The following is a 27,609-nucleotide window of genomic DNA, read 5'->3' as shown; positions in this document are numbered from 1 at the left end:
ACTGAAAATTGAATTTTACATAGGTACAAGGTACATGAAAAGGGGGATCTTTTATGGTCCGCCATTTTGAATTTCCAGAAATAGGCATTTTTAGCTGCAAAACGTACTGTCCTTTGGTCATACTAGTAAATATTGGTTCATTATTTATTAATTTTCATGAAAAGATCAAATTTGGCAAAAGGCAGCACTGTTTCAATGAGCTGCAGGTTTTTTTTCTTCTACTTTACTCTTCTCTTTAGCTGTGAATCGCAGTATTACCATGAATTCAAGCCCCTTGTTTCAAACATGCATATTAACAACTATCTCAGACAAGATATAGGTCTAAGAAAGACATGGAAAAGAGTGAGTGAGTAAAGCATTGGTGTTTGTTTAATTGCAGAATTAAGATAGGGGGGTCGGGCAGAAAGTCAACATGTCCATGTACTCATACTCTCTCTCTCTCTCACGTGCACATACACACACACACACACACACACACACACACACACTGATTCTAACCCCTCCTCTGCCCCCTCTCTGGTGCCTGACAGGGAGAGACTGGCCCAACTGGTGGCCGTGGAAATGAGGGACCTGCTGGACGACCAAACGTCTCGATAAATGTCATCCTATACGAAAAACATACAAGATTTATGGACAGCGCAGGATAAGACTACAAAAGGTAGGCTACAGAATTAGGATAAGATTACGATAAGATTAGGATAAGAAATGACGCACGATGCTAACGCTAAGCGAGAAAATCAATCAATTGTGATGTAGCAAATGCGAGAGTGAAGAAAGGTTGTCTTAGATGTTTTACGTATATGTTGTCTGTCCTATCATATGGCAAAAAAACAGGACTCAAGGTCGCATACCAGAACCTAAAGAGCGCACGTGCACTGTCATACCTGGATTAGGAGAAGGAGACAAACAACGCGGGAGCTCCAGAAGCCACTAAGACTTTGCCTGATTATCATCGACTTTCAAAGAAATCTGACCTCCAAAAATTGGTCTGAAGAGGAGAATAACGTATAGCTTCTCTTGTAGCCACCAGCCAGCAAAGAAGTGAAAACTCAGACTTAACCCAATAGCGAAAATACACTGCTAGACTCCCTAATGAAGGCCGCAGGGCTGATACACTTCGATGATTCTTAATGCATTTGTGCATTTAATGAAGTTAGTTTTTTTTACCACATTAATCAACTGAAGTGCCTGGACCAAGGATCAAAAAGGAAAAACTCCAGTCTTTTTTGAACACGTCTAGACAGTTTTTTAATCTAATAGACTAATAGTTTAAATTAAATTAAACCTCATGAGGGAACTGGTATTCTGCCACTGGTTGTGTGTGTGACAGTTCCGCTTATAGATTGGAACGTGTTTTGTGATTATAATGTTTTCCATAATCGTGCAACCCATAGGCCACAGCCTTCCATAGGTCGGTAGTTGGGTAGTCCATGTCCAGATGGTTGATATGGGGTGATCCTGTAGCAGGATAGAAGTGCTATATTACCGCAGAGATACACCAGCGGCGACGCGATTCAAGCGACAGAGTGTAGCAGCAAGCGATACGAGCGATTGAGGAGACAAGAGTATGTCCGTACAGGCAGAAGGCAAAGCATTCAAGCATTCCCATTGGCTGTGGTCACTGACCTCTATACAGTCATTGGCTGTCGCGGCTTGTCGCCGAACCGCGTCATAGAAAGTTGAAAAGATTTCAACTTCAAATTGTCGCGCTCGTCGCGCAAATCGCTCTAGTCTCCAGAATCGCTTTTGTCTCTCGACTCAATACAAAGTCAATTACTTCCGTCGCTCGACTCGCTCAGATCGCCGCTGGTGTATCTCTGCGGTTACACAGCAGAGAGAGGCATACACTTTGTATTACAGTGATAGTGTCCCATTTTTGGAAATAAGCTTATTTTACACCTTCCCTTGAGTTAAATAATAAGGGCTCAATATACGCTCTGTGGAAAGAGTTCAGTTGAATGCTCTTGTACTGCATGTTGTGTGACTTAAAGTGATACTGTCCCATTTTTGGAAATAAGCTTATTTTACACCTTCCCTTGAGTTAAATAATAAGGTTTTACCGTTCTCCTGTACATTCAATCGTTCTCTGAGTACAGCAGTGCAAATTTTACCTCCATGCTAGCAGTTAACATTGAGTCCTATGAGACCAGCTGGCGGCTAATTGGTCTCATAGAACTCAATGTTAACTGCTAGCTTGGGGTAAAATTTGCACTGCTGTACTCAGAGAACGGTTGAACGTACAGGAGAAAGGTAAAGCTCAATAATTTAACTCAAAGGGGAGGTGTAATATGAGCTTATTTCCAAAAATAGGACAGTATCACTTTAAGTCACACAACATGCAGTACAAGAGCACTCAACTGAACTCTTTCCACAGAGCGTATATTGAGCCCTATCTCACGCCTTTCGTAAAGTCTTCACGAAAAAAATAGATTAATTTTCGTGGTGCATTCACGTTATTGCCCGTTTTTCGTGGTAGGGCAACGAAACGCTGCCTATTCACTTGAATTGCCCCACTGCTGCTATGGTTATCCAAGCGTTTGCAGGGGCGGGGAGGGGGTGCTGACAGAACACTGCTGATACACTCGGGACTCACTAATTCGACGCCCTTTCTGTACTTACGCCTTATGTCCCCTAAACCTAACCCTAACCTTAACCATACTTAACCCTAAACCTAACCCTAACCCTAACCTTAACCCTAACCTTAACCCTAACCTTGACCCTAAACCTAACCCTAAATTGCTTGTTTGAAATGTTTGATTACCATGTGACGGTAGGCTACCGAAAGGGCATCAAACTAGTGGGTCGCTAGGCAACAGTCGGGCAATTCAAGTGAATAGGCAGCGTTTTGTTGCCCTACCACGAAAAACGGGCAATAACGTGAATGCACCACGAAAATTAATCTATTTTTTTCGTGAATACTTCACGAAATGAGTGAGATACGGTTGGTATATTATAACCTTACTGTCACCAAAAATGCAATGACTACATCTTAATCTGTTATTTAAGGCTCTCAGTAATGTCATAGCAATGTTGTTATGATGTAGTTGATTGTTTTCAAAAACCGTCAAACGGATGAACTTTGTCTGCGTGGTTTGTGGAGTGGCGTTAACTGATTGGATACCTGGCAAGGCGTCGGGGAGGACAGTACAGTAAAACAAAACACACACACACACACACACACACACACACACACACACACACACACACACACACACACACAAACACACACACACACACACACACACACACACACACACACACACACACACACACACACACAGTGTCACACTGTCAAGTCAACTTAACTTGACAGCATTCAAATTTTAAACAAACAAAAAAACAACAGGGGAAAAAGTAAGTCATAAAGACATCAGACAACAAGTACTCAACAACTATCTCAGACAAGATACAGGTCTAAGAAAGACATGGAAGTGAGTGACTGTTTGAGTGAAAGCATTGGAGCTTTTCTAATTGCAGAATTAAGAGACATGGGGGTCAGGCAGAAAGTCAAGATGTCCATGTAGACCTACACACACACATGCTGTCTCTCTCTCTCTCTCTCTCTCTCTCTCTCTCTCTCTCTCTCTCTCTCTCTCTCTCTCTCTCTCTCTCTCCCTCTCTTTCTCTCTGGGGATGTGCCCCCTCTTTGTAATTTTTGTTGTAGCCCTCTTTCTATTAAGCATATTTTAACTTGCTCTAGTCTGCACTGAGAATGAAATGGCAGCAGTTTTTCATGAAAGACACTGTTTTTTTTAAACCTTTAAAGGTTTTGAATTTTTTTAGAATGTATTGATGTTAAGAAGCGTATTTGATCTCTTAATTTATACAGTTGTATTTCTTTTTTTAAATGTGATGTAATGTTTTTTCTATCTGTATTGGCCATGATATATCCATAGCTGCTGAAATGGCAATAAATGTAAACAATCAATCAATCAATCAATCAATCTCTCTCTCTCTCTCTCTCTCTCTCTCTCTCTCTCTCTCTCTCTCTCTCTCTCTCTCTCACACACACACACACACACACACACACACACACACACACACACACACACACACACACACACACACACACACACACACACACACACACACACACACACTGGCCCCACTGGTGGCCGTGGAAATGAGGGACCCTCTGGACGCCTCGATAAGAGGATTCTGTGATTTTCGGGATTCCTCATGTCAACAAGAGTATAGGTGGTTAGCACAAAAAAGTGGCCTAAATGGTCAAAGAAAGACATGGAAGAAAGTGACTTTGAGTGAAGGCAGTGGCGTTTACACACACAAATACACTCACACTCACACTCACACTCACATTATCTCTCTCTCTCTCTCTCTCTCTCTCTCTCTCTCTCTCTCTCTCTCTCTCTCTCTCTCTCTCTCTCTCTCTTTCTCTCTCAAACACACACACACACACACACACACACACACACACACACACACACACACACACACACACACACACACACACACACACACACACACACACACACACACAGCTCATCCTAAACAAAAAACATACAAGATTTATGGACTGCAGGAAACGTACATGAAAAGGCCATGAAAGGTACAGAATTAGGATAAGATTTGGACAAGATTAGGATAAGAAATGATGCATGATGGTAGTTACGTTAAGCGGGAACATCAATCAGTTGTGATGTAGCAAATGGCAGTGCAGTGAAAGAAGGTTGTATGAGATGTTTTACGTATGTCTGTGACGTAGGTCTGTGTCCTACTATGTACACTGCAGCACAGGCCAAAAGTGTGGACTCACCTTCTCATTTAATTAATTCTCTTTAATTCTCTTTTGTGGCTATTTACAGAACCTAATACATTTTCAGGGAGAGCATCAAAACTGTCAATGAACACATGTATAATTTTGTGCGTAACAAAGAAATGAAAATATATAGAAAATAAAAGCCATTATTTAAATTATATTAAAAAAATGCCAAACAGTGATGTCAACACAGCAAAACTGAGGGCTCAACATGTTTCAACTTATTTTTCTGTCTATTTTCAGGTAAAAATACCCAGTCAGTCAAGTCCATTTTAATTGATACAAGCAATATAAGAGAGATTTTCTTGATCTGATAATAGGTCACTTGGTCCGCATAGCTGGTTATCTAGGTGAAACAGTGATACAAAAAGTAAAAGTAAAAGTGAATCCCTGTTCCTGGGGGGGGGGGGGGGGGTTCTCCCAGGAACAGTTGTACAGGTGTGTTTACACTCAATTTAAATAAAACTTGTTTGTATTACATTCACTTAACTCTCATATTATTTTTTGATAGGCTTTTTAGAATACAACCATATGTGCCATTGTTGCATAGATCTTAGCTGAACTACTTGAAAATGTCAAGGTGCAGCAAACTGCCTCAAAGTCTCCAAAAGGCCTTAGACTTCAGAGGGTTAAGGTCACATACCAGAACCTAAAGACCTCATGTGCACTGTCATACCTGGATTAAGAGAAGGAGACAAACGATGCAGGAGCTCCGGACAGGGGTGGAGCTATGGGGGGGCTGGGCATTTGCACCGGGGCCCAGGGCCCTCCTACATTGGAGGTGGGGGCTCTACTGTCACCTTTGACAGGCTGTACGAGGGGCCCTACAAGTGTCTTGCCCTGGGGCCATGTATGCATTTGTTCCGCCACTGGCTGCAGAGGCCACTAAGACTTGCCACTGGGATCTCATGGAAGACACACCTATTGGGAACGCTTCTGTCTTATCAGTTCTGTTGTTGGCTGCCAAACTGGTTCTGACATCACATACGGCAAGGCAGTCAGGGTATAAAACTCAGATCATCATGGCAGAAACTTTAGTGGACTCGGGTTTAGACACTTTGGACCTAAGGTATCGCCCCTTCCACTCTAAAACCTTTCAGGATGTGGCAGGTTCTGGTAGGAATATTCTTTCCTTCCTGGCTGCTGACCCTTTTTGGGGGAATCTACTGGTTCTTCTTCAGATGGCGCAGCCCGTTCTCCCTGAAGTCGGTGAGGCCCAAAGAGCCCCTGGAGATGGACCAGGGTAAGAGGGACAAGGTGCTGAAGAAAGGTGAGGCAAAGTCAAACTCTTGTCAATTCCAGCATGTAATAGACATTGCATTGAGGGTTTAAATAGTGTTTACTTAAGAATGAAAAAAGTACACAACACTGCTTGTCTTGCACTCATTTTATTTAAAAGTATTTTATTGAAAACAACACTGGTTAGACAAGCAGTGTTGTAGACTTTTTTTTATTAGTTTCTGGATTTGTTTTCATTGTCCTGCACCTGGCCTACAGTGGAATGTGCACACTTGTTTAAATTATGTTTATCCGACTAAGCCTGTAGAGAAGGAACTTGCCATTTCTTCCAGAAGGCAGGTATGAGCTTTTTAGCTGTCAGCAGTAGATACTGTATGATAATTTGTAGTTAGTATGCTCAGAGTTTGATTTGACCACCCCAGCAGTATGAGACTCTGGTTCCAGAACTTGTCTTTTTACACTTTAAAAATGCTCTGCCAGGATCCTTTTTTTGAGACAGCGAACAAGCAACAGGCTAGTGACCCTTCACCAGAACCACATTTGTCACAAATCAGAGAAACACTAAGAAATATTTTGTGTAATTTTGCCTTGGAGTAGTGAAGTCTGTGTAGTACCTATTTTAAATTGGATAAAACAATTTCTTGCATTCATGGAGCAGTGTTGAATTTCATCTAGGTTTATTTTCCAGTCCCCATCAGATATTTCTAACCCTTGCTCCTCCCAAGCTTATTTGAATGTGCTTGTTGAAGGCAGGTGGAGATTATGTATGGTAGCATATTGTAAAACGATGTGATAACATGATATTTATTTGTAAGGCATTTATTAGTGCAAGAGGGTTTAGCTGTTTCAATGTCTTTTGTTGCATGTGTCTGTATATAATTCCTGATGTGCAAGAATCTAGAGGAAGTATTCTTATGTTAGACATTCCATATGCAATGTATGCCTACATCCTTCCAAAGCTTAAAGCCCGCTGTCCAGTGTTGAAGGTCAGAAGGATGAGTTACTTGCAATGGGGAGTAACTGGTTTTGATTTTTTTTTTCTGCTTTTGTAAATGTAGACTTTAACCAAAGGTTTGTGTGTGAAGACCCTTGATACGCTGTCTCTTACCTGTTGTGTCAGAAGTAGGGGAAGAAAAAGGCATGCTGCCCTGCACCTGCAAAACACCAGGCTATAACACTAATGTGACATAATGTATGGCAGGGGCATTCAATTAAATGTCAACGAGGGACGGTTTTTCAAATTCCTCCCAGTAAAGTGGCCAAACTATACATATATCGTTATGGTTTCCGACTGTCAATAAAAAAAAGGGGGGGGGGGGGCACTTCATTGAGTTGGGGGTCTGGGGGTCCACCCCCAGAAAGTTTTGTATTTCTTAGATGTAATTTCCTGGATTTTAGCGCCTGCCTTGTGTTATGCTTCAGCTCGATACAGAACCTGTACTTCTATCTCTAAATTCTAAAAAACAATTCCATGTTTCAAGTGGCTTGTGGGGGGTCAGAACCTTGCTGTCCAAGGGCCGCATCTGTCTGTTTGTGTGTTTTTTGATTAGATATGTGTTGCCAAACCTTGCTGCTAGACCTAAGAATGTCTGTGCGACAAAATGCCTCATTGTTTTGGGCCCCTAATACATTTTCTGGGGCCCTAATACTAATATTTATATGAAAATCACAGGAAAAGTTAAGAAATGTATTGTTAATCATACAAGTAAGCACTGTTATATATGGTTGTATTCTGTGAAAGTATACAGTACCGTATACAGTACACTTGCACTAGTACTAACATGCGAGACACACACACACACACACACACACACACACACACACACACACACACACACACACACACACACACACACACACACACACAATCACACCGCTCACACCCTTCATTGCCTGCATTCCCCCATCTGTGTGCAGACTTCACTAAGGAGAGTGTACCAGCCAAACTGGATGCGGTCATCATCGGGAGTGGAGTAGGGGGCTTGACAGCGGCCGCCTGCCTGGCAAAGCTCGGGAAGAAGGTTCTGGTTCTAGAAGAGCATGACACCGCCGGGGGATTCGCCCACACCCACGTTGAGCAAGGCTTCGAGTTCGATTCTGGTAAGGCTTGGTGGTAGTAGTACACAGAGATGTGTTTGATAGAGTGTGTGTGTCTGTGTGTGTGTGTGTGTGTGTGTGTGTGTGTGTGTGTGTGTGTGTGTGTGTGTGTGTGTGTGTGTGTGTGTGTGTGTGTGTCTGTGTGTGTGTGTGTGTGTGTGTGTGTGTGTGTGTGTGTGTGTGTGTGTGTGTGCGCGCGCATGTCTGTGCGTGTGCGTGCGGTGCTGGTAAGGCCGGCCACCTGGTAGATCACTGTGTGTGTATGTGTGTTTGCACTTTGTACATTACAACTGCAATGGATTTACACTAAAAGAAGCACAACTATGTTTGTGATGGTTTTTGTGTGTGTGTGTGTGTGTGTGTGTGTGTGTGTGTGTGTGTGTGTGTGTGTGCGTGCGTGCGTGCGTGCGTGCGTGCGTGCGTGCCTGCCTGCCTGCCTGCCTGCCTGCCTGCCTGCGTGTGTACTTGTGTTTGTCGTGCGCGTGCATGTCCATGCATTTGTGCATGCATCCAGACCTCCACTACATCGGCCAGATGCACGAGAACGGCCTGACGAAGGTATTGGTCGACCAGATCACAGAGGGCCAGCTGGAATTTGAGAAGCTGGACCAGCACATCAACACCATGCACATCGGTCAGGGGGATGACTGCCGCACGTACACGCTCCACAGCGGCAAGACCGAGATGGAGGCCCACCTGAAGAAGCAGTTCCCTAAAGACGCGCTGGCCGTGGAGAACTTCTTCAAACTGATGAAGGTACAAAATGGCAGGATACTGAGCTGTAGAGTATAGGTTTCTCAACAGGGAGTCTAGAGCCTGCAGTAGAATGCCAACCTAACTTTGAAACTTGAGATTTGCTACCACTCATATCTTGTACATCAATTATACACTCACTGGCCACTTTATTAGGAACACCTCTCTAGTACTGGGTTGGAACCCCAGATCAATCCTTATGAAGGGGCCCAATTTGTGGGAAGAAAATATCCCTACATCATTATAACACCAACCTGAACCATTCATGTAAGGCAGGGTCGATCCATGTTTTCTTGTTGATGCCGCAAAATTCTTCTGACCATTCCACCTGTTGAAGCAGAAATGACGACTCATCAGACCAGGCAACATTTTTCCAATCTTCTAGTGTTGTTTATGGGTTACTGACTCCTTTTCCTGTTCTTAGCTGACAGGGTGGTACACCCGATGTGGTATTCTGCAGAACAGTGGTTCCCAACCAGGGGTATGTGTACCACTAGGGGTACGCGAGGTCACTGCAGGGGGTACTTGGAACAATGTAGTTTAACAAATGTATGGACCTTAGTCACATTGGAATATAGAAAGTGATATAGAACATGACTTAGGGGGTACTCATGGCACAACGAACAGGCTTGGGGGGGGAGTACACAAGACAAAGGTTGGGAACCACTGCTGTAGAACATCTGCCCCAAGATTTTATGTGCTGTGTGTGCATTCAGATATTCTGTTTTATATCAGCTCGAACCAGTCTGGTTATTCTCCTCTGACCTCTGGCATCAACAAAGCATTTTTGCCCAAAGCACTGCCGCTCGCTGTATATTTTTTTCTTTTTCGGACCATTCTCTGTAAACCATAGAGATGGTTGTGTGTGAATATCCCAGTAACTCAGTAGTTTCTGAAATACTTAAACCAAGCCCTTCTGGCACCATCAGCCATGCTCTCAGTGGTTCTTAACCTGGGGTGCGGGCACCCCCTGGGGGTGCGCCAGAAATTTCAGGGGGTGCATGGAAATTTGTTTGTGTTGAGGTTGTGACCAAAATTATGCTTCCAAACATTATAATTAGGCCAAACCAAGACCAAATTAAAACATGCTTTGGTACCTATGTAAAGTCATGAAAGTATAGATTAATGTCTAAAGCAAGAATCATTGAATCATTGCGTACACAGGTGTAGACGTTTGGGATGGGGGATGCGCGGCTTGTCTTGGGAACAGGTAAGGGGGTGCTTCATGAAAAAAAAGGTTAAGAACCACTGCTCTATGTTCACAGTCGTTTAAATAACCTTTCTTACCTATTCTGATGCTTGAACTGCATCAGATCATCTCGACCATGTCTACGTACATGCATAAATGCACTGAGTTGCCGCCATGTGATTGGCTGATCAGAAATTTGCGTCAGTGAACAGTGTAGCAGGTGTTCCTAGTAAAGTGGCCGGTGAGTGAACATTACAGTAACTTGTGCTTGGACATAAGCATACTACAAACATAATTTTGCAGAATTTCCTAAAAGAGTCAAAGTGTTGAACTAACACAACAACTTATTGCTGTGATTTTTTATTCTTTTTGTTCAAAATGAATTTCATTTTTATCAACATGCTTGTGACTGAGATTGCAGTTGAGCCTTATCATTTTTGCCCCATTCTTTAGCTGTGTTCAAAACAGACGCCTGCCTTGGTTGCACTGAAGCTACTGCCTCGCTCGCTGGCCCTCTACATGCTTGAGTCTGGCATCGCTGACCGCCTCCTCCCCGCGCACAGCACACTGTCACACACCAGCGCCTCCTGGTGGGCAGGAATGCAGACCAAGAACAAGGACCTGCAGCTCATGTTCAACTACCTCTTCCATGGTGAATCAACGACACATACACACACACACACACACACACACACACACACACACACACACACACACACACACACACACACACACACATTTCGAATACTTTTGTACTTCAATTTGAGTATGGTATAAGGAGAGCATTTCTACTTCCACTCAAGTCAGTTTCTTGCAGTCCAGTACTTTATATCGCTGTCAAATACTTAAGTGTGTGTAGTGTGCTACTGTGAGTAGTTCTATTCTGTCATTTTTCTACTCTTTCTGTTGCTTTCTTATATGTTTGTCTGTGTCTCGTTCCTGTTGCCAAGCAGTTGTCCTGCAAATACAACTAACTAACTAACTGTATTGTGTTCTCTTTCCTACAGGAACCCCACCTAAGGACTCCAGCATCCTCATCAACTCCCTGCTCATCCACACCTTCAAGCAAGGTGCCTACTACCCTAAGGGAGGCGCTACTGAGATTCCTTTCCACATCAGCAACACCATCCGCAAGTACGGTGGAGAGGTGCTGGTGAGGGCGCCGGTCTCTCGAATCCTATTGAATGCTGATGGAGCTGCGTGTGGTGAGTGTTTTGCCGGGTCAAAAAGACGGCACAGCATAGTGTTTCTAAGCAGGCGCTCTACATCCCCCTAGGGCAGAGGTCGTCATGATTAAATGTTATGTCAAATAAAAGTCCATAGCTGGATCAAACATTAAGCAATTGCTGTAGCTCAGCACTATATGGGGACATAATAACCAGGTCATCAGCATAAATGAGACGATTAATTAGCCTCACACACCATACACCTTAAGATTGCTTAAGATTTTTGGATAGGTCATCCATATATACATGGAATAAAACAGGTAATAGAATGCCACCCTGTCACACCCTATGTGTCACATAGACGAAGGGTGTAGATATGCTACCTCGCCATCTTATTTGCATTGTTTGATTAGTATACCAGAATTGTAGGATCCTTATCATGTAGGATGGTGCACTTAGCTGTTGAAGTTTGTGATATAATTCCCTGTGATTTATTATGTCAAATGCTTTACAAGCATCTAGAAAGCACAGAAAAACAGTAGAGTTGTCCTCTGTAATTGTTTATGATTTCATTGAGAGCATTAACACACTGGTCTGTTCCAATTTTGCTCTTAAACTCTTAGTGCATCACTATGGCTCTCTGTAATGCCATAGCAATGGTGTTATGATGTAGTTAAGCATTTTCAGCAAGTGAATAGGGTCGCCGGCGACCCCTGCTGCAGTAAGAGGCTACAGCCAAACTGGTTATCTGTGGTTACAACATAATCACTGAGCCTATCTAAAATAAGCATTAAGCACTAATAACCATTTATTCTGCAATTGTTCACTCAATACCTAACACTTCTGTGCACTATTTCTGATCGATAAGTCATTGCTTGTTGTCTTATGCGGAGGATGTAGTTACAGAATTGTTCTTTACACAAAGTGGAAATCATGTTTGCAGGCAGCAATTACACAAGAGACAGATATCTCTTTAATCATTATTACTTTCTTGTTGTTTGTTCATGTGTTATATTACTTTCTTGTTGTGTATTTGTGTGTTGTGTGTCACCCTGTGGACTGGTTCATGACTCTGTTTATGTTACTGTATATATTCCACAACACCTGTCTTTTATGATACATATGGTGCATTATATTTCATGATGTAGGCTATACAGTATGATATACTAGTGAAAGTAGAGTAGAGTTGCCCACGGACATGTGGGGTACCATAAAACCATTACATATGCCATATGTGTCAATGTGTGACATTTATGATTTGGTATGTGCTATATTCCATGATGGAATGCTTATATGTCGTCATGTCTGGCTTGTGATTGGTCAGGTGTGGCAGTGAGGAACGGCCAGGAGGAAGTGGAGGTGAGATCTAAAGTGGTGATCTCCAACTGTGGCGTGTACCACACCTTAAACAGGCTTCTTCCCCCAGAGGTCGTCATAAAGCCTGGTGAGTCCCGCCATTACAACACTTTACATTACATGAAGATAAAATCGAACAAAGTACTGGTTGTTATCTGATTATAGAAGTACAGAAGTAGACTACTAGCCTGGCCCTCACCCCATTATAGATTTTTTGTCTCAAACAACATTCATGAGCAGTTATCTTGGTCTTCATTGCACTTCCTTGTGACGAAGCCACATGGTCCAAATTAGGGGTCGACCGATACAGGTTTTTTAATGGCCGATGCGATACCGATTTTTTACATCACCCTTGGCCGATACCCGATTTCCGATACCTGATATTTGGGGCCGATATGGGTTTTAAAAAAAGGTTTAAAAATGACCAATATTCCAGGTCTCCAAGTTAAAAATAAACATTCCTTTAACATTATCAAATTGAGGTAGAACTTGTAACATTTAAACACCCACTCTGACAATCAAATAATGTCTAACAATCAAGTAATAAAAAAATAAAGTGTCTTGGTGCTTTAAAAAAAACCTGAATGACATAAAATAATGAACATTGCGTATCGGCCAAAACCAAATGCCTATGGACCGATACCGATACACTTAACACATTGAATACCGGCGGTGCTCACGGAATTATGTCGTAGAATACCAGCGTTCTAAGCCCTTTTTTGACGTTTTTTTGTAGACTCACAGCTTATTATGTGATAGGGCCACTGAAATATGTTATGACTCGTTTGAAAGTGGAGACGCTGCCCTCTTAGTAGGTGAAAAACTGTGTGTCTCTACGAGCTTTTATTGCCGAGTAAACCCACGCTAAACCGAAGCGGGTATCCATGGAATTCAGCTACAATCGGAGATATTGAGGTTTTTGTGAAGGGTGCGCTTCTTCAGAATGTGACGAGTTTTGAAAGGGGATGAGTTGGTTTTAATCACAATTTGGTGCAAGGTTAGCTCTGACACACATCTTCCTGCTCGTCAAGACACACCTCCTGCTCTAAACCACTACGACACCGGCAATCAATGCCCTTCGAAATCCACGTTTTTCACACAGACTGAACACAAGCTCTTTGCACACATGCAGAAGGTCGGACATTTGCTAAAATAGTTCCCGATGACTCCCGAAATAATAGCCCAACATTGACAACAAATGCCAATGATATGATGCTTAGATGTAGCCCATCCGATCCATATGTAGCCATCTATGCTAGCTTCTGGCTTTTCACATACAGGAAGACAGTTCAACATGGGGGTGAATAATCAAATAAACTTATCTGGTTGGCGATCAAACTTCCAAATCGGAGCGCATTACTCCAATTACAATTCGGGTGCCATTTTGATCCAAGGATCTGGTAAAGGTCTAGGTAGCAAGCCCAGAAAGTTCAAGATACTCCTGGCACGATATACAATGGTCTCTGTGTTTACCTATTGCGTGAAGTCAGACACAATACACGCTACCGATCGTAGGCTACTAGGGAAACAACAACATAGCACGATTCACGAATACGGCAGCACACCTCCTGCTCTGTCACACTACGACACCAGCAATCGATGCCCTTTGAAATCCCCGTTTTTCACGTGGACTGAACACAAACTCTTTGCACACATGCAGAGGGTGAGACATTTGCTAAAAATAGCTCCCGATGACTCCCGAAATAATAGCCCAACATTGACAACAAATCCAAATGATATGATGCTTAGATGTAGCCTAGCCCATCCGATCCGAATCATATGCGGTGGCAGATGGACACTCCCAAGTTGAGATCGCTCCCGGACGTGTAGTCCCAGGTGTTTCTATCACTCCCGGACGTGTAGTCCCACCCGATTATATTTCACGTATTATCATACACTGCCACATACAAGCAATTTAAGGTTAGGGTTAGGTTTTAGGGTTAGGTTAGAGTTAGAAACAAAAAACTAACATCAAAAAGATAACTAGCTCCGTTATATGGCGGTGGGATCGATAGTCTGGCTAGTGGGGGCGAGCCGACATGGGAGCGTCCTGCGTTGGGAGCGACAATCAGGGAATCATGATATGTAGCCATGCTAGCTTCTGGCTTCTCACATACAGGAAGACACAGAAACTTATCTTTTTGGCGATCAAACGTCCAAATCGGAGCGCATTACTCCAATCACATATCGGGTGCCATTTGGATCCAAGGATCTGGTAAAGGTCTAGCAAGTCCAGAAAGTTCAAGATACTCCAGGCACGATATACAATGGTGTTTACCTATTGCGTGAAGTCAGAGACAACACGCTACAGTGGACCGTACTAGGGAAATCAATGCAGGCAGCGCGATAGGCGACATGGGTTGGCATCCAGACATCTTGGTAAGTTAAATTAAAATATCCAAATCTTAACACTCAAACATCATAACAATCAAACAACTTTGGACTGCAAATGTTGTCATTTATGTCCATCACAGAGCTACCAAAATCACATATATTGTCCATTGAAGGGTGTAGATTCAAAATATGATATTTAAATGCACGTTTATGCGTTGTATACGTTTTGGTATACAACGCATGGGCGTGAAAAACGCATTATTACGTCGTCGGTACTCAATGTGTTAAAAAATGCCCGATATCGGAACGATATATATTAGTCCAAATGTGTCCTGTTTTAGAGATAATGCTATGTCAACTTTGCAGTAACTACAATATCCAACCCAATACCAAGGCTTTGAGTTCTCAATTTCAATATTGGCGTAGTTACTGCACTTTGACTTTGTAGGGCAGTATTGACTGCCTTTGTGGACCACCACAGATCAGAGATAACATAAATACGGGCATCAGGGCAGTCATGGCTGGCAGAACCTAGTATTCATGCCTTAGCTTTCTCTTTGTTTATTACTTTTTTGTTTGTATTTTGCTGGTGATTCCAAAAGTCAAAACAAAGTGTGGAGAGGCAGCCTTTAGCTTTTATGCTTCAAAGCTTTGGAACCAGCTTCTAGATGACGTAAAAAATGCACCCACTATTGATAGCTTTATATTAAATCTAGACTCAAGACAAAGCTGTTCTCAGATGCTTTCCCCTAGCTTAAATTATATATCATTCTTTTTTATTTTTATGTTTATTTTATTTTAATTTCATTTTTATTTTGTTACCTTATATTTTATCTTAATGTTTTAAATGTTCTTTGACTCTAATTTATTTCCTTCTTTCTTCCCTGTTTACTTTCTTTTTGCATTTGTTAATTTTGTGAAGCACATTGAGTTGCATCTGTGTATGAAATGCACTATACAAATAAACTTGCCTTGTCTTGCCTTGCCTTGCCTTTGTTTGTTTACGTATGTAGACATCCAGGCTCGTGTAAACCTCCTGAAGCCAGGTAAGGGATGTTTCCTCATCTTCTGCGGATTTGATGCCACTCCAGAGGAGCTCGGACTCAGTCAGGCCACCAACTGGTTCTACAAGGACAACGACATGGACCAGATGTGAGTGCATGAATATTACATCCTTGGCTCATATTGTACCTCACACTCAGAGCGAATTGTAACATAACCTTGTCCTTGAACTGAAATGGTCCAATTACTGTACACTTTTGGAGCAGCAATCTCCAAACTGCCATTTTTGTCATGTTTGCTATGTTTACAACGATTGCTGAAGGTACAGTATGTGTTGGGTTAGATAACTTCTTTTTATTTATTTTTTTATTTTACCTTTATTTAACCAGGGAAATAAAATCAAGACATTGAGAATAAAATTATCTTTTACAAGTGAGCCCTGGCCAAGGCGGCAGCACACATCACAATTACATTTACAGACAGGACACACACTAAACAGAGCAAATCAATATGGATGAAGAGATAAAATGACACAATAAAAACCATAAAATAATAAACATAAAACAAGATTAAAAGGAGATTACAAGATTAAAAGCAAGCACAGACAGATTTAAGTGTCATCAAGATAGGCTTTAAACTCAGCTACAGACATAAAAACAGCAAGCTTAAGAGATTTCTGCAGCTCATTCCAGTGAGTTGGGGCACAATGAATAAAAGCAGTTTTACCAAATTCTGTTTTTATCATGGGAACATTTAGTGCACAATATTCCACCAGAGGAACACTCTACATTACACCGAGCATTTAGTAATACATGTTGTACACGTAGATTACAGCTTGGTCATTATCATTCTGTGAACATGGTCATTGTCATTGTGTGTATTAGGTTGAGTAACTTATTACACAAACTGAATGAAATTGTGATTGTGTGGGTTATGTTGGATACAGTAACTGTGTATGTGTGTCTTAGGTTTGATAATGCAATGACATCTAATTTCTTTACGTCAGGATGGACAACTTCTTCAGCCTGAGCAAGGAGGACGCCCCAGAGAACATCCCCATGATGCACTTCAACGTTCCCACGGCCAAAGACCCCACCGCCCTGATCAGACACCCAGGTGTGTGTGTGCATTCGTGTCTGTGTGTGTGTGTGTGTGTGTGTGTGTGTGTGCATTCGTGTCTGTGTGTGTGTGTGTGTGTGTGTGTGTGTGTGTGTGTGTGTGTGTGTGTGTGTGTGTGTGTGTGTGTGTGTGTGTGTGTGTGTGTGTGTGTGTGTGTCCAGTAGAATATGGGGGGTCCCTGCTGGAAACTGTGGGGAACATACAGACAGTACACCAGTGTTAATTTCGTCAACCACGACGATGACGAAAATATTTCGTCAACGCCCCTTTTTCCCTTGACGATGACGAGACGATGACGCACTAAAAATTGCCTCCAGCAAATCAAAATTTGACGAAAATAAAAAATATTTTCGTCAAGGAGACTAAGACGAGACGAAATTTCCAAGCCATGGACGAATGGACATTAAAATAATTATTTATAATTAATTTGTAATTTGTAATTGTAATATAGGCCAAAGTGTCTTGAACTTCATAGGTTATTGCGCGCTCACGCTGTTGCCTCGCTTGTCTCTGCTGGCAGCCAGCCAGTCCATGGCGCGGCTCAGTCAGTAGTTCTGTAGCCTAGTAGTTCAGTGAGTCCATTTAAGTTGAGTTTAGGTCCTAAAACATTCCCAGAGAAAGAGAAAAAATAGCCGACGTTGAGGGAAGTGGTAATTTTGAAACATGTTCAACAACCCTCTTGTCCATGACGAAGACATGTGTTTCTGCAGTAATGACAGTCGTCGCGCCAATCCTCCTCTGATACTGTCATGTTAAACCTCCTCGAGCTTCCACTATTCTCCTTTTCACTTAGGCTGCCCGGCGTTCGTTGTCTGTTCTTTTTTTGTAATGTTTGCTATATTTGTTGTTTAACCACGTGAGTAGGCAGTTCGCAAGCAAATCATGAAGGTCGGATTTGTGAATGTAGCCTATTTAAATCAGTCACCGTCGGAGCGCGCGCCAGCGGGGGAAAGTTGGCCTGTCTAAACAGAGGCACGGCTACTGTAGTTTTGAAAAGAATCAATGGATGGGCGATCGCTAAGGAGTTTTAAACTGTTGAGATTTGAAACTTGTTCTTGTCGAGAGCAACGCTAAAAGACCCAAAGGAAGTCGACAGCATTTCCATGCGTCTGCAGCGTCTTCCTAAGTTCCAAAAACTCTTTTCAGGGTCATGCTTATCGAGCCTCGACACCCCCGACAAACAAAACAGCATTAGTGTTTAAATATTTGTATGTACTTGTCCTTTCTATCGTCCAGTCTGCATACCCCTGCCTAACTATTTCTCCTGGGACTTTTGCAGGGCATACGAAGTGTGCTCGCGCAATCTATTTAAGCCTATTCCACGCATGTCGCACGAGTCATTATCGTTCTCTGCTCGCATTGCCAATTGAAAACAAAAACCGCTAACTGCATAGTCTAACATCAGCAATATTTTATCTGACTCGTGGTCATCGGGAAGCCACTATCAGCGAGACTTCTTGAACTTCATGGAGACTTGGGATGTCTGGTCTTCCCACTGCCGGTACCTAATCTGCAGGCTTTAAGTCACGCGGTCAGGTGAAGAAGAGCATGTAGTTTCCTCCGTGATCAAACTCAAAATCAAATAATATGCAGCAGCTTCTAATGCACGAGAGAGAGAGAGAGAGAGAGAGAGAGAGAGAGAGAGAGAGAGAGAGAGAGAGCGAGAGCAGCCTGCACCTGGAAGTGTGTGTGTGTGCGCGCGCGATGCTCCTTTGCTCTATGATGTTGAAATGACTGATTTGGGTTTTGGTGGAAAATGACCTAGTAACAAGGTGAATATTTGCTGCAATAGGCTATATTAGTAATACTTTCTGAAATAACAATAGCCATTGTAGGTTATTTATTTTACACCACAATATTGACTAAAATGACTAAAATTTGAAATGTTGACGAAAATGACTAAAATGACTAAAATTTGACTATGACTAAAATTGATTTTCGTCATTTTGACTAAGACTAAGACTAAATTGGGAAGACAATGACTAAAATATGACTAAGACTAAAATTGATTTTCTTCATTGTGACTAAGACTAAGACTAAATCAAAAAAAGCTGACGAAATTAACACTGCAGTACACACACCTAATATCCTCCCCTTTTGCTACCCTGGGCAGGTAAGACCTCCATGATCATGTTGACCTTCGTGAACTCCGAGTGGTTCGAGGAGTGGAACGAGACGGTGAGGGAGAGAGGAGACGACTACATGGCGTACAATCTGAGATTCTTCAACCACATGTTTGACTGGGCCTGCCAACACTTCCCCAATCTCAGAGAGAAGGTAAAAACAGATGCACACACAAACACACACACACACACACACACACACACACACACACACACACACACATACGTACATATGTATTTCTTGTGTGCCATACTTATACCATGCCTTATCATATTCATGTCGTAGCCCCTTAATGCACGCCGTACCTCCAGTGGCATGCTGTAATAGTCATTGAAATATAACTACCATAGCACTACAACACTATTACACAACACAGGCCCTTTAGTAATGCACTACGACTTGGTAGAACAAATGTATAAAGCCGTGTCTTAAGGGGTTAATACAGCTATTCTGTGTTTGTGTGTGTATCTCAGCTGGTGTACCAGGAGGTGTCCACCCCTGTGAGTCATCAACCAGGTGATTATCTGGTAGCCATGTACTCAGCCGCGAACCTGGACCGATATGACCCCGTATCCATCGCCAAGAACCGCTGCGACACGCCTGTCAAGAACCTCTACGTCTCAGGTAAGAGGTTAGGGGCCCTCTCTCTCTGTCTGTCTGTCTGTCTGTCTCTCTCTCTCTCTCTCTCTCTCTCTCTCTCTCTCTCTCTCTCTCTCTCTCTACTAGCCTATGTAACTTACTTACTTATTACTAACATTCATGTGAATGTAGCAAATGCAGTATGTACAGTGTGTATATTTATATGCTTGTACGCACATATAATTGTGATTTTGAATGTGCATGCATGCATGTGTCTGTGTCTGTGTATGTGCAGCATGTGTGTATGTCTGTGTGCGCATTGGTGTCCATGCGTCTGTGCATTCATAGACTGTGTAGCATAATATGTCTAAGACTTGGGGCAGCAAAGTAATCTTGAATATAAAATATTGCATGTGTATGTGTCAGTCGGGAGCGTGTCTATGTTCCCACAGCCCATTGGTCCCACATCACTAAGATTTTAAACATTATTTTTAGGCCTATTGGTTCTCTTAGTTTACTTAGTTAAATGTGGGAACATGGAGTTGTAGATCATAGGGCTTATATTTGAATAATTTTGTAAAACTGTGGGAACATGGAGCAGCAGGAATAAGCTGGGACCATTTGGGCTGTGGGACCAATGGGCTGTGGGACCAATGGGCTGTGGGAAAATAGAGCTGACCCCGTGTCTGTGTCTGTGTGTGTGTTGTGCAGGTCAAGACGTGTTCTCCGGTGGTGTTGGTGGGGAGGTGTTCGGGGGTCTGCTGAGTGCCGCTACTGCGCTGAACCGTGCCTCCATCTTCGCACACCTGCACCTCTTGAAGAAGAAGCTCAAGAGGACCAAGGCCAAATAAGAACGCGCGACTGGCCAAGAAGCTGCAGTGAAGACATCCAATTGGCCAAGAAACCGCACAGAGAGAAACACCCCAATTGGCTGAGAGATAATACTGTGAACACCTGATTGGGCAAGACATTGAGGAAAGAATACCCCATTGGCTAATATACTACAGTGTAGGCCTGTCACGACATTGAATAAGTCAATAAATCGTAAGATAACTTTTTACAAGCACAATAAGTTGTATTTGTGTTGTGTGCTTCTTTGCGGTCCTCGCTTTCTCTACCTATGAAACTGAATACCGCTAGGAGTGCTTCACTCATCACATTGACGCTTAAACGTTTGTATCCTTTTAATTTTTGATGCAGTCCCGGCTCAAAACATGTTCTATATTCTTGCCCCGGTAACATGCTCGCACCTTATCAGATTACCGTTTTACCGTCAAGCGGTGGTTCTCGTAGCGATTTCTTGCCTCAGCAAAGATGGGTCAGTGCCTTGACTACATCACTCTGAGAGAAAAAAAACAACAACAAAAAAGACATACAACATCGGAATCAGCCTGCACACCAATAGAGCAGTGTGTGTGTGTGTGTGTGTGTGTGTGTGTGTGTGTGTCAAATCAAGTCAAGTCAGCTTTTATTGTCAGATTCTTCATATGCACAGGCCATACAAGGAAATTGAAATCAAGTTTCTCGCTCTCTATACCATGAAAGGACATAGACATACACTGACATTTGTGTGTGTGTGTGTGTGTCTGTGTGTGTGTGTGAGAGAGAGAGAGACAGAAAGAGAGGGAGAGAGATCAATATATACGTGTATATACAGGGCTCTAAATTAATACCAGCCAAATGCTGGTGAAATTTGAGTTTGGCAGGTAGAAAAGACTGACTTGCTAGCCACTATGACCCATTAGTAAAGGTGTGTGTGCTAGTAAGATTAAACTCTATTATATATACACACAAAATATAACGCTTCAGCGTTATCCTGAGTCTATTTATACTCTATTGATCTATCTATCCATCTATCTATCTATCTATCTATCTATCTATCTATCTATCTATCTATCTATCTATCTATCTATCTATCTATCTATCTATCTATCTATCTATCTATCTATCCTGCACCTCAACGCTTTAACATTTTTGAAAGTATTCCCATTTTTTCTTGCATTTGGAAAATGGTCGCGAGAAAGACAATGTTATCGTTTCTCGCAATCATTTCTTGGCCAATTTATCATCCAGCAAAATGTATTACTGTATTGTGACAGCCATTACTATAGTGACAATGCCTAATTGGATCACACACAGCCATGAGAACATCCCATTGGCCAAGAGACTGTAGAGTCGTGACATTGCCTGACTGGGATTACGTAAGCTTTGGAAGAATTTGGTATTTTCTCTTACTGTGTTATATGCCATTGCTTTTATTTTTGATTCTGAACTGTTACGCTCACTATGTACGGTACTACGCTTCATTGTGCATCAAAAATATGTATGAAAGAACTCTCGTTTATGACTTTCAGTGTGCCAATTGGTGGAATGTGTACAATGTTAAATATTCAATATTAAAGCGCTCTTTAAAAAAATCTTTTCCCTGAAAAGACGTTTTTTTTTAGCCATCATGTCAAGCAATAACAATATACACATTGACATGAATCTTCATAAACATTGCTGTTTGTCTTCTTTGGCTGTACAGTGTATCATCCCAACTCTTTCGTACTACCTTTGAGGGCAATTTTTGACGTGTATGCCCTAGGAGTGAAAATGTGATGAGCACCTCAAAGGCACCCCCTTGTAGCAGCATAACTTAAAGGGACACTGTGTGAGATTTTTAGTTGTTTATTTTCAGAATTCATGCTGCCCATTCACTAATGTTATCTTATTCATGAATACTTACCACCAGCATCCAATTCTAAGTATTCATTATGACTGGAAAAATTGCACTTTTCATACATGAAACAGGGGATCTTCTCCATGGTCTGCCATTTTGAATTTCCAAAATTAGCCATTTTTAGCTGCAAAAATGGCTGTACTTGGACCATACTAGAAAATATTTGTTTAATACTTAGTAAACTTTCATGTAAAGATCAAATTTGGCAATAGGCAGCCCAATTTCAATAAGCAGTACGCCTATAGTTGCAGTACCTTTGTTGACCATTTCCTGCACCGTGTCCCTTTAACCAGAGATATTCTATAGAGATATGCCAACATAATAGGTTTCTATGGGCACCTAACGCGACCAGGTTCCGATCTGCCTAAAGGGGCGTGTCATAATGCTCCTACAATGAATAGAACAGTCCTTAGGTCTGCCTAGGTCTGCCTAAGGGCCATAATAGAACCAGGAAACAATGGGCCAATGGAACCTCTCTCTCTCTACTCTCTCTGCTTTAACTGACGGTTAGGGTTAGGGAAATGTCTAGGATTAGCTCACAAAGTTAACATACAGCATAGCAGGTATGCTCTCAACGTTAAAAATTGCAGTCTAGTGAATGGTAGTCAGAAATTGACTAGTTGGGACTACTGTGACTACTCTGTTGGTGATATCACAATAACAATCAGCTTGGATCCAAGAATTGGATATCCATTTAAACCAGTTAATTATGCTAACAATATCAGTGATGGTAATATGGTAGAAGAACCATGTGAAGTCTCTTTCTGCTCATCCACTACTATGTGGAGATGATATATACAATGATCATAACTCAGGCCCATTTAGCATTTGCATCTGTGAGTATGCATTGTAGGGAAAACTAGATGATTATTACTTAATAGAAAAAACAGCTGTGCAGTTTCATCCAAGCCACTAAGGCCACCTCCATGATCAGGGCCGTTGTTAGCCCTATTTTAGGATGGCTTTAGCCATCCTTACATTAGTATTAGCCACCCTATAATTATTTTGCAAAAAAATTATATATACGTATATATATATATGAGTGATTCTCTAATTCGCCTACACTTTCAAGTCCGTGGATTTTATTTGCCAATTCCACTAACTATTAACTGCATCCAATGATGTTTTGAACATTAGAAAACATTTATCTTTCATATAATACAGAAAGTGTAGACATAGCATAATTTCCCTCAGCAAGAATGAATATGTAATACTGGTTTTGGGCGTTTTCATACCGTCCTGTTTTCCAAATGTCAGATTCAGTCTTCATATTAGCATGTAAAGAAACTTGTTTTGCCCAAGACGATTGCAAATGTTGATTCACAGTAATCATCACAATATGACAAAACTGTCAGGAAGACCACTGTCCTTTCCATTATACATGAAATTTGCCATTTTGTGTATGTCCACGAAAACTGTGTTAACCGTGTCACGGTCTGAAACCTCCTCCATAAATCAGTAATGGTTTGGTCTTAGGCCATACGAATAACATCACGTGATGTCATAACCTCTTTGGCAGGATACGGGAAGACTTTTTGGTAAATTTTGAGCTCCATCCTTCCATAATTTAATCCATTCTTTTTCATGTTCTCATAGCGGGAAAATTGCCTGTCAACTGTGTTATCAACATATTCCTAAGAATCTGAATTAGAAATCACATGTAGAAAAACACAGATAAAGCATACAGATACATGAATTGATTAGGGTGTTGTGGTGGAACTTCTGAGGTCCTCAGTTAGCACAACACCATAAAAATGGCTGAAATGTCAACGGTGTTACCGTCAATGGTGTTACAATTAAGTATGACAGTCAGGGTTGCCAGATGAGGCTGATGATTTCCAGCCCAAAAAATGTTCAATATCCGCCCTAAAAACCCGCCCAATTCTATTGATTTATATGGCAGTGGGAAGGTTTTTGTGATGGATGCCATTTTTAAACGCACACGGCCATCCTAAGCAGCCCAATTGGGCAGGAACCAGCCCAATCTGGCAACACTGATGACAGTTGAGGAGGAGCATGTTTTTGCCAATTTATATCCGTATTGACAGACAAACAAACAAAATAATTTGTGTTCTAGGGAGATGGGTTTGTCTGCTCTGTTTTTTCTCCTAAAAAAGTGCCGACTTGTTCCCCTGCACTGTTGACCGTAACACAGTTGAGTAACACGGTTGACTGTTTTGAAAGTGTTTTTGCGCTATTGATCCCTTATGTGTTGGAAAAATCCTATGAACATACACAAGGGATTATCTCTGGAGAAGGAAGTCTTGTGTAAGGAGGGTGACTATATTCAAATCAGACGTTACAGGGATTTATGATGAAAAATGTGTCAGTCTGTATCACAGTGACTCATAAAATCCTACTTATGAAGCTCAACAATCACATTTTCTATATCAGTTGCACAGATTAATGACAACATTACTGCTAAGGGACATAAGCACTTTCAAACATATATTGTTTCAACTCTGTAGTATTTTTATATATGTTTGAAATGACATAGTATTTGTCCATAACACTGTTGACAAAATAATTAAGCAAATGTTCGCTTTCATTAGAGTATTTATCAAATGATTTAAGATTAAGCTTGGCAATTTGTTTGTTTGGAAACTTAAATATATACACTATGTAAACATCTAGGTCATTTAGTTGAAAAAAAATACTGATAATTGACATTTTGCTTTTGCCAAAAGCGTAGGGGAATCGTAGAATCACTCACACACACACACACATATATATATATATATATATATATATATATATATATATATCGGATATATTTAAAATATATTTTCCAAAAACAAATGCAGTAAAGAACTGAATACGAACCAAGTTAATCTGAATACAAGTTCCTGTTTGCTTATTTATTGTATAATGCCACTTATAGTCTAGGCCTACTCCACAGCAATGAAAGCAGGGTGCACAGCAATATGTATAGGTATAGAGGATTCTGCTTTGTGACTGACACCTCGAGAAAAGTGTAATACTTACACAGATGAAATCTCCGACCCAAAGTAGCAGTTTTCACTCACAATACCCGTGTAATAAATCCATTTGACAACGTCTTGAAATGATAGTTGAGGTTTAATATTTGTCTTAACAGTTTGGAAAACACACATGAACATATTAAAATAGCTACTAATGGAGTAAAAACGACCAAATAACTGCCGGGAATGCAGAGTTTTCCAAGTAAGGAACCTGTTTGAATGAATCGCTTCCTGACCACTGCTCCTCCTGGAGACGAGCAGTTAGTAACTCCTTAAAGCAACAGTACACTTTTTAGTCCTTGTGTAAATGATGCTCTCGGCATAGTAATCTAATCATTTTAACTTTTGCACATAATATATATATATATATATATATATATATATATATATATATATATATATATATATATATATATATATATATATATATATATATATATATATATATATATATATTAATATATCAGTTGAAACATTGAAATGTTTTGATTAGCTTACTGTTTATAAGGAAGGTTAATTAAAATTCACCTTAACTAAAAATTGGTATGGTGCTCTTAAAATAATTGTTTAAGAACATGCTTTTGCACACCTCTGTAGTTGGGCAGGTGCGTAGGATATTATCCCAGTGGGGTTGTCATTCAAGTGTAAAGTTCAGGTAACGTTTTTACCTGAAGAAGGTCGGATAACCGAAACGTGTAAAGTTTGTTGGTGGAATGGACAGTGATTTCTTTGCTCTTAAAATAATGAATTCATAGAAAAAACCTTAGCAGCAGTGGCGGTTTTAGAAAATTTGCCCTTGGGTGGCAGAGGGGGGGCGATAGGTCCAGAGGGGGGGCGGAGGTGCGGGGAGCAATTTATGGGAAAACAAATAGTTTTTAACTCCCATAGTCATATAACAATTGTTTGTAACACCAAGGAAACTGATTACACTACCTAATCAGTGTTATCTATAATTCCATAAGAATTCCTTCAGAATGTGAATGATCAACATCCATTCAGATGCCATATCTATGGTCATTAAGGTGAGTGGTAAAATTACTGGTGCCAAACATAAAATCATGTCTGCACTGTAGGAGCCGTTTCTTTATTTTCCATTGAGTTCATTTACCTGCCATGTCTAACAATCTCTTTTGTATATTGGTGGTTTTGAATTGGGCTCCCAGTCAGCCACTTCCTCACATGCTCTCCCAGTTTACTCACCTTTGACCTGTAGAGGGCACAGGTGAGTAAACTGGGAGAGCACCTGAGGAAGTGGCTGACTGGGAGCCCAAACCTGAATTTAATGCTCAGCTTGAAAAGGCTAAATGAGCCTTGTACAATTTGTATATGTAATAATAACCAGACAAGAAAACATTTTGAAAAGCCAACCTTAGTCTTGGTTCTTGGATTTTGGTCATGCACATCAATCAACACCATGCTCCTGCTGCTGCTCACACTCCTCTCCATCATGCCCCTGATGCTGCTCACGCACCTCCTCTCTCTCCTGCTCCTGCTGGTCCTCCTCTCTCTCATGCTTCTGCACTTCATGCTCACAATCCTCTCCCTCTGGTGTGTCCTCTGTCTGCTCTAATGCCCCTGTCTGCTGCCTCTTTACTTTTTTGGGTGGGTGAAAAAAACAAAAATACTCTCCTGTCTCTTACCTAGATAAGAGATTAACATGAAAATTAGTATATTAATGTCATGTAAATGTAGCTATGGTCTGTACATTTAATTTTACATGCAAACACACATCTCTACAAGTTACTCGCTCAGGGAAATATTTAAATAGAATGTTTATGTGTGTTCCAGCGATTCAGCGAAGCAAGGAGTCTGGATAGGCTGCATACAAGCGTTGCCTGTGGCGATTGTTTTTTAGTGATGCAAGTGAAGTGCGCAGCCAATTGAAGTGCCGCGTTCGGATTTTGGCACTTCATTTATCGCTTTTGCATACAGTTAAACACTGTCATTTCAACCTGCCTGCAGCCTGCCCGCTGCACTCTGTCACATTCCCCCTTTGCCCCAATCACCACCAGTCAACTAGACTGTAGAGCTCTAGTAACGGTGAAATAACAGCTGTACACATGCACGGATGAGCATGCTGTTTCCAGTCGCTAGTGAGCAATGTTTATAGTAGTGACGTTGGGTTCCGATGAACAGCAACATTGCCAGGGCTCTCAAGTTTTGAAGATTCT

At 41.4% G+C, this 27,609-nt stretch overlaps 1 pseudogene; it reads left to right on the top strand.

Annotated features, from left to right (window-relative positions):
• The first annotated feature begins 5,878 nt into the window (after window positions 1-5,878).
• On the top strand, window positions 5,879-20,763 carry LOC134467459 (inactive all-trans-retinol 13,14-reductase-like; annotated as a pseudogene).
• The last annotated feature ends 6,846 nt before the right edge of the window (window positions 20,764-27,609 follow it).

The sequence above is a fragment of the Engraulis encrasicolus genome, chromosome 17 (genome assembly GCF_034702125.1).
Source record: "Engraulis encrasicolus isolate BLACKSEA-1 chromosome 17, IST_EnEncr_1.0, whole genome shotgun sequence".
Classification (NCBI taxonomy): Eukaryota; Metazoa; Chordata; class Actinopteri; order Clupeiformes; family Engraulidae; genus Engraulis; species Engraulis encrasicolus.
This window is presented reverse-complemented; position numbering and strand designations above follow the sequence as displayed.